The following is a 7,282-nucleotide window of genomic DNA, read 5'->3' as shown; positions in this document are numbered from 1 at the left end:
GTGGCGGAGCTTCATGCTTCGGCACTGGGGGGTGGAGAGCAGGCAGGTGTGTGGCGTGCATCTGGCTCCTGCAGCCGATCAGAAGCCGCGGAAGCCCCGCAGGATGTTCGGGTTCCAAAAGAACATTCGCAAACCGGAACACTCACTTCTGGGTTTGCAGCGTTCAGAGCCAAAACGTTCGACTGCTAAGGCGTTTGTTAACCAAGGTACGGCTGTATGAACTTTATTTTATTAATCTAGATATTCAAGACATCCTACAAAAGAGAACCATAACACAAATATAAAACAGATCAAAAAGCTTTTTTTGGGTTTTAATTGGTTGTTTGTAAGTCACTTTAGATCACTTTCTCAGACCCTCCAAGTGACCCTATTTTCCAGGGACGTCCCTGATTTAGAGAAGCCATCCCGGTTTCTGATATGACCCCGGAATGTCCCACTTTTCCTTAGGATGTCCCTATATTCATTGGAGAAACGCTGGAGGGTATGGAGTTATCCGACCCCCAAGCCGTCTGAAGGTAATCCTGTACAGTGGTACCTCAGGTTACAGATGCTTCAGGTTACAGACTCCGCTAACCCAGAAATAGTACCTCGGGTTAAGAACTTTGCTTCAGGATGAGAACAGAAATCGTGCTCTGCCATTGCGGCAGCAGCAGAAGGCCCCATTAGCTAAAGTGGTACCTCAGGTTAAGAACAGTTTCAGGTTAAGAACGGACCTCCAGAACAAAGTAAGTTCTTAACCCGAGGTACCACTGTATAGGGAAGGGTGTTTAATGTTTTATGTGTTTATCTATCTATCTATATCTATCATCTATCTATCTATATCTACCTATCTATCTATCTATATTGGAAGGTGCCCACAGTGGCTGGGCCAATCCAGTCAGATGGGTGAGGTATAAATAGTTAAAATTATCATTATGGGATGGGACGTCCCTATTTTCATCGGAGAAATGTTGGAGGGTATGCTTTCTACTGCCACACCACCCTCCCTATAGGGTGTACCTGGACGCCCAAGACTTTCTCAGTTCTCCTTCTCTATCCCTTTCTGAACTTTTCCTAGTTCCTGATGGAAGAACATACGGATCAGGCCAGTAGCCCATCTGGTCCAGTGTCCTGTTCTCACAGTGCCCAGCCAGGTGTTCCCATTGGAAGCCCAGTAGCAAGATCAGAGTGCTCTCCCTCCTTCTGATTCTCAGGCTCTCGGAAGCATATTGTCTCCAGCAGTGGAGGGAGAACACAGCCACTGTGACCAGGAGCCATAGAAAGCGTCATTCTCCATATCTGTAAGTGACGGGCTTTACCCTGCCTGGTAAAGGCGTCCAGCTGGATCTCTGATCACCCCAAGGATCTGGCAACCGTTTCCGCCACTGCTGCAGGCGTTCCTCAAGAGGAGCGAAGCTCACCTCTCACCTCCCTTTGCTGCAAGTTACCGGATGAGGTTTGGAAATCAGGGAGGGAGATATTTCTGCAAACGCCGTTGTGAAACAGAGGCAAATCTCGTTTGAGAGAGCTTAAACCAGATGGAGATGGTTGCGAGGCTACCTAAAGTTTCCGAACATAATGGAAAATCGAGGGCATAAGAACATGAGGCTTCCGGATCAGGCCCATGGCCCGTCTAGTCCAGCATCCTTGTTCCTGCAGTTGCCAACCAGAGGCCCCAGTGGGAAGCCCAGCAGCGAGATCTGAGTCTGAGAGGGAGCCAGTCTAACTGCCCTTGGGAGGGAACTCCACAATCTGGGAGCAGCCACAGAAAAGGCTCTCTCTCGGGTCACCAACAGTTGTGCCTCTGATGCCTAGGAGACAGAGCGAATATGCCCACCCAAGGATCGTGGCACCAGGACAGGTTTCTGTAGGGCATGGTTTCCCAAACTTGGGTCTCCAGCTCTTTTTGAACAACAATTCCCACCATCCCTGGCCATAGGTCCTGCTAACTAGGGATGATGGGAGCTGTAGTCCAAAAACAGCTGGAGACCAAAGTTTGGGAAGATATAATCTTTCAGCTAGCATGGGCCCAAGCCACATAGATTCCCTGGTCCTGAATGGGGTAACAGTGCCCCTGAAGGACCAGGTGCGCAGCCTGGGAGTCATTTTGGACTCACAGCTGTCCATGGAGGCGCAGATCAACTCTGTGTCCAGGGCAGCTGTTTAACAGCTCCATCTGGTAAGCAGGCTGAGACCTTATCTGCCCACGGACTGCGTCACCAGAGTGGTGCATGCTCTGGTTATCTCTCGCTTGGACTACTGCAATGCGCTCTATGTGGGGCTACCTTTGAAGATGACCCGGAAACTACAACTAATCCAGAATGCGGCAGCTAGACTGGTGACTGGGAGCGGCCGCCGAGACCACATAACACCGGTCTTGAAGGACCTACATTGGCACCCAGCACGTTTCTGAGCGCCATTCAAAGTGTTGGTGCTGACCTTTAAAGCCCTAAACGGTCTTCTTCCAGTATATCTGAAGGAGTGTCTCCACCTCCACTGTTCTACCCGGACACTGAGGTCCAGCGCCGAGGGCCTTCTGGCGGTTCCCTCACTGTGAGAAGTGAAGTTACAGGGAACCAGGCAGAGGGCCTTCTCAGTAGTGGCACCTGCCCTGTGGAATGCCCTCCCACCAGATGTCAAAGAGAACAGCAACTACCAGACTTTTAGAAGACATCTTAAGGCAGCCCTGTTTAGGGAAGCTTTTAATGTTTAATAGGTTATTGTATTTTAATATTCTGTTGGAAGCCACCCAGAGTGGCTGGGGAAACACAGCCAGATGGCCCAATAGAAACACACCTGCAAGTTATCACTGAATTGTTGAAACTATGGGAAGGCTTTGCCCTGATCCAGTGAAGAGCTTCATGAATGTGGCTGCTTAAATGTGCATAGCATCTGCTGGATCAGGACTTAAAAAGCACATCGGATTGTGGGTGCTCCCTATCCACACAGCATTGCACAAAATTGGGTGGGTTGCCTTCACACCTGCATTCCACCTTCTAGGCTCCTGCTTGTCACATGGGAGATATATTTTTATATATTGATTTGAGCAGGTTCAGGGGTCTTGCTACAGGCTTCAGTTCCTCTCGTGGTTACTCGTCAACATGGTTGTGTTATTATTCTATAGCAGTTGCAGAGAAAACCCAGAATGTGCGACTGGCCACAGAATTCTGTTTCCATTTTAAAAATGCAAGTTTCTAGTCCTTATGAGTAAGTGCAAGAGATGGTTGAGAGTGTGTGGGCAATGCATGACATGAGATCTCAGAAGTGAGAGTATTTGATGAGTAAAATCTCCAGCAGTCACAGAATGAGGAATCAGTGAAATACCGTATATAGGGAAACTCAGGACCATTTCACCTATTAAAATGGTAGCCAGTGCACAACCCACATTCACACAGAGTTTCAGCCATTCCTAGGTCCTTGGCTGACCATAGAATCATAGAGTTGGAAGGGAACACAAGGATCATCTAAGTCCAACCCCTTGAAATGCAGGAATATTTCACCCAATGTGGGGCTCGAACCCACAGCCCTGGGATTAAGAGACTCATGCTCTCCCGACTGAGCTATCCTCTGTGCTAATTTGCCACATTAACCAAAGCAGAGCTAAACATTAATGAATTGATTAGAATTCATTAGATTACAAAGCATTTGATCAAATAAAATGGTGAGTGAATTTTAATGGTCAGTGAATTGATCAGTCGGGAAATGGTCACTGAATTCGTCAGTGAATTTTAATTGCAAAAGAAAAAAATCATTTTTAATCGAAATGCTTCTTAAGTTTCTCTTTAACACTTAGAATTTTCAGTTACAATTTTTTGTAATAGGGATTCCACAGCAGCCACTAAACCAGGCATGTCCAAAGTCATTTTGGGGGGCCTAATCCAGCCCCTGTGGCAGTTTATTTTCTGGGGTAAAATCCTAAAACAACCCTTAACAACTTCAATCCTAAAAAAAAGGTCAACAACTTTGGTTGGCCCTCACGGCCCTTCACTTCATCAACATCAAATCTGGCCCTCTTTGAAAAAAGTTTGGACACCACTGCACTAAACGGACTAGGTTTTAATTGATTAAAAACCATCTGAGCAACTAAAAATTTCCTTCCACCTCCCAACCTCCCCGTGACCTGCCCAGTGGATATAAACATATCAAAGTTGTGTTTAATATCAGAGCTTGCCTCCTATGACTCAGACCTTCATCATCTGGAAACTACAGAAATATGGTGTGTTTTCTCTCCCTTTGTATGCAAATATATGCAGAATTCAAATGATTACCAAATAAGGGAACATAGGCAGCTGCCTTCTAATGAAATAAAATATTGTGGGGGCCCAGGTAAGCCTGGCCTTGCATATTCAATCAGATGACAAAGGGCACACACACCGTTTGAATGGGAACGCCCATCAACTTTGTGGAGGCCCGGCCCCCTGAAATATTTCATTGTGGGGGTAGAAACCCCCATAGCTCCTAGGTGACTCCTATGCTTCTACTGAATCAGGCCATTGGTCCATCTAGCTCAATATTGTCTGCACTGATTGGCAGTGGCCTCTCCAGGGTTTCTCAGCCCAACCTGGAAATGAACCTGGGACCTTTTGCATGCAAAGAGCTGGAGCTCTCCTGCGCTTCCTCACCTCTCTGCATCTTTCCCCACAAGTCTCCCGTGGGTTCAGTTCTCAGCATCTTGAGGTGGGGCTGGGAGACAACCCGCGCCCTCGAAACCCTAGAGTGCTGCTGCCAGTCATTGTGTGATGCTAAGCTAGATGACTCAGCTGCCCTGGCTTGGAATCAGCTTCCTATGTCCCTGTATCTTAAGGGAAGGGCTGTGGCTCATTGGTAGACCATCTGCCAAGCATGCATCAGGTCCCAGGTCCAATCCCCATCATCTCCATGTAAGGCTGGGAGAGACACCTCTTTGAAACCTTAAGAGAGTTGCTGCTGCTCAGTGTTGAGAATACTGAACTGTAAAAAAGGTAAAGGACCCCTGACGGTGAAGTCCAGTCAAAGGCGACTATGGGGTTGCGGCACTCATCTTGCTTTCAGGTCGAGGGAGCTGGCGTTTGTCCACAGACAGCTTTCCAGGTCATGCAGCCAGCATGACTAAACTGCTTCTGGAGCAACGGGACACCATGACGGAAACCATAGTGCACGGAAACGCCATTTACCTTCCGGCCACAGCAGTACCTATTTATCTACTTGCACTGGTCTGCTTTCGAACTGCTCGGTTGGCAGGAGCTGGGACAGAGCAATGGGAGCTCACCACCCGCGTCCCATACTGAACCGTGTGTGTGTGTGTGTAGGGACGCAGGTGGCACTGTTGTCTAAACCACTGCACCTCTTGGGCTTGCCGATCAGAAGGTCGGTGGTTCGAATCTCCACAATGGGGTGAGCTCCCGTTCCTCGGTCCCAGCTCCTGCCAACCTAGCAGTTTGAAAGCATGTCAAAGTGCAAGTAGATAAATAGGTACCGCTCCGGCGGGAAGGTAAACAGTGTTTCCGTGCGCTGCTCTGGTTTCGCCAGAAGCGGCTTAGTCATGCTGGCCACATGGCCTGGAAAAACTGTCTGTGGACAAACGTCGGCTCCCTCGGCCTGTAAAGTGAGATGAGCGCCGCAACCCCAGAGTCGTCTGGACTGGACTTAACTGTCAGGGGTCCTTTACCTTTATAGATTTATAGATGATAGATAGATAGATAGATAGATAGATAGATAGATAGATGATAGATAGATAGATAGATAGATAGATAGATAGATAGATAGATGATAGATAGATAGATAGATAGATAGATAGATAGATAGATATAGATGATAGATAGATAGATAGATGATAGATAGATGATAGATAGATAGATAGATAGATAGATAGATAGATAGATGATAGATGATGATGATAGATAGATAGATAGATAGATAGATAGATGATAGATAGATAGATGATAGATAGATAGATAGATAGATAGATAGATAGATAGATAGATAGATAGATGATAGATATGGAACCGCGTCCCATACTGAACTGTATGGTTCATTGGTCTGACGTATAAAGCAGCCATCTATGTTCCCATGTAACTCAAAGAAAATAAAGACGAGCTCTCCTGGATCAGACCAATGACCCATCTAGTCTAAGTAACCTGTTCTCACAGTGGCCAACCAGATGCCTGCTGGAAGCCCACAAGCAGGATCTGAGCACAAGAGAACTCTCCCCTCCTGAGGCTTCCTGCAACTGGTATTCAGAAGCAATACTCTCTTTGTGACTGTAAAGGTAAGGCACTGCTACCATGGCTAGTAACCATTGGTGGTCCTCTTGTCTCAGTGGGTAGAGAATGAGACTCTTAATCTCAGGGTCGAGCCCCATGTTGGGCAAACGATTCCTGCATTGCAGGGGGCGTGGACTTGATGATCCATGGGGTCCCTTCCAACTCTATGATTCTCCTCCATGAATTTGTCTTTCAAAATCATCCAAGCTGGTGGCCATTACTGCCTCCTTACGGGAGTGAGTTCCACTGTTTGTCTATGCTTTCTGTGAAGAAGACCTTTCGATCATCTGTTCTGAATCTTCCAGCATTCAGCTTCTTGGAAGGCCCACGAACTCCAGCGCTATGAGAGAGGGAGAAAAATGTTTTCTCTGCCCGCTCCCTGCATGCTCTGCATAATTTTATTTTACTCCGTATTTCACATTATCTGAATTGCACATTTCAATTGAAAACTAACAGCCAGTTCTTTGACATTGGGTCTTGGGCTGTAAATATGGAGCCATTGCTGAAGTTCCTTTAAAAAAAAGAGAAGACAATTATTTGCTTGCTTATTTAAAATACAGTGGTACCTCGGGTTACATACGCTTCAGGTTACATACGCTTCAGGTTACAGACTCCGCTAACCCGGAAATAGTACCTCGGGTTAAGAACTTTGCTTCAGGATGAGAACAGAAATCGTGCTCCAGCAGTGCGGCGGCAGCAGGAGGCCCCATTAGCTAAAGTGGTGCTTCAGGTTAAGAACAGTTTCAGGTTAAGAATGGACCTCCGGAACGAATTAAGTACTTAACCTGAGGTACAACTGTAGTTATATTCCACCTGACCTCAAAGCTCAAAGGCGGGTAACTCAATAAGTGAAACTGAATGTACAATGGCAAATCATAAGATTATTTATTTTATGAAAATACAAAAAAAAACACAAGTTTTATATTAATATCAGAAAACAGGTCAGTGCAGGTGGAACATTATTATTCCACAAAGTCGCATTCATACAACCGAGGCTGAATTCTTATACTTATACAAATATACGTCATCCACTCTGGAAGAATAAATAAACCTGAGAAAAC

Source organism: Podarcis filfolensis, assembly GCF_964270895.1.
Source record: "Podarcis filfolensis genome assembly, chromosome: 16".
NCBI classification, from domain to species: domain Eukaryota; kingdom Metazoa; phylum Chordata; class Lepidosauria; order Squamata; family Lacertidae; genus Podarcis; species Podarcis filfolensis.
This window is presented reverse-complemented; position numbering follows the sequence as displayed.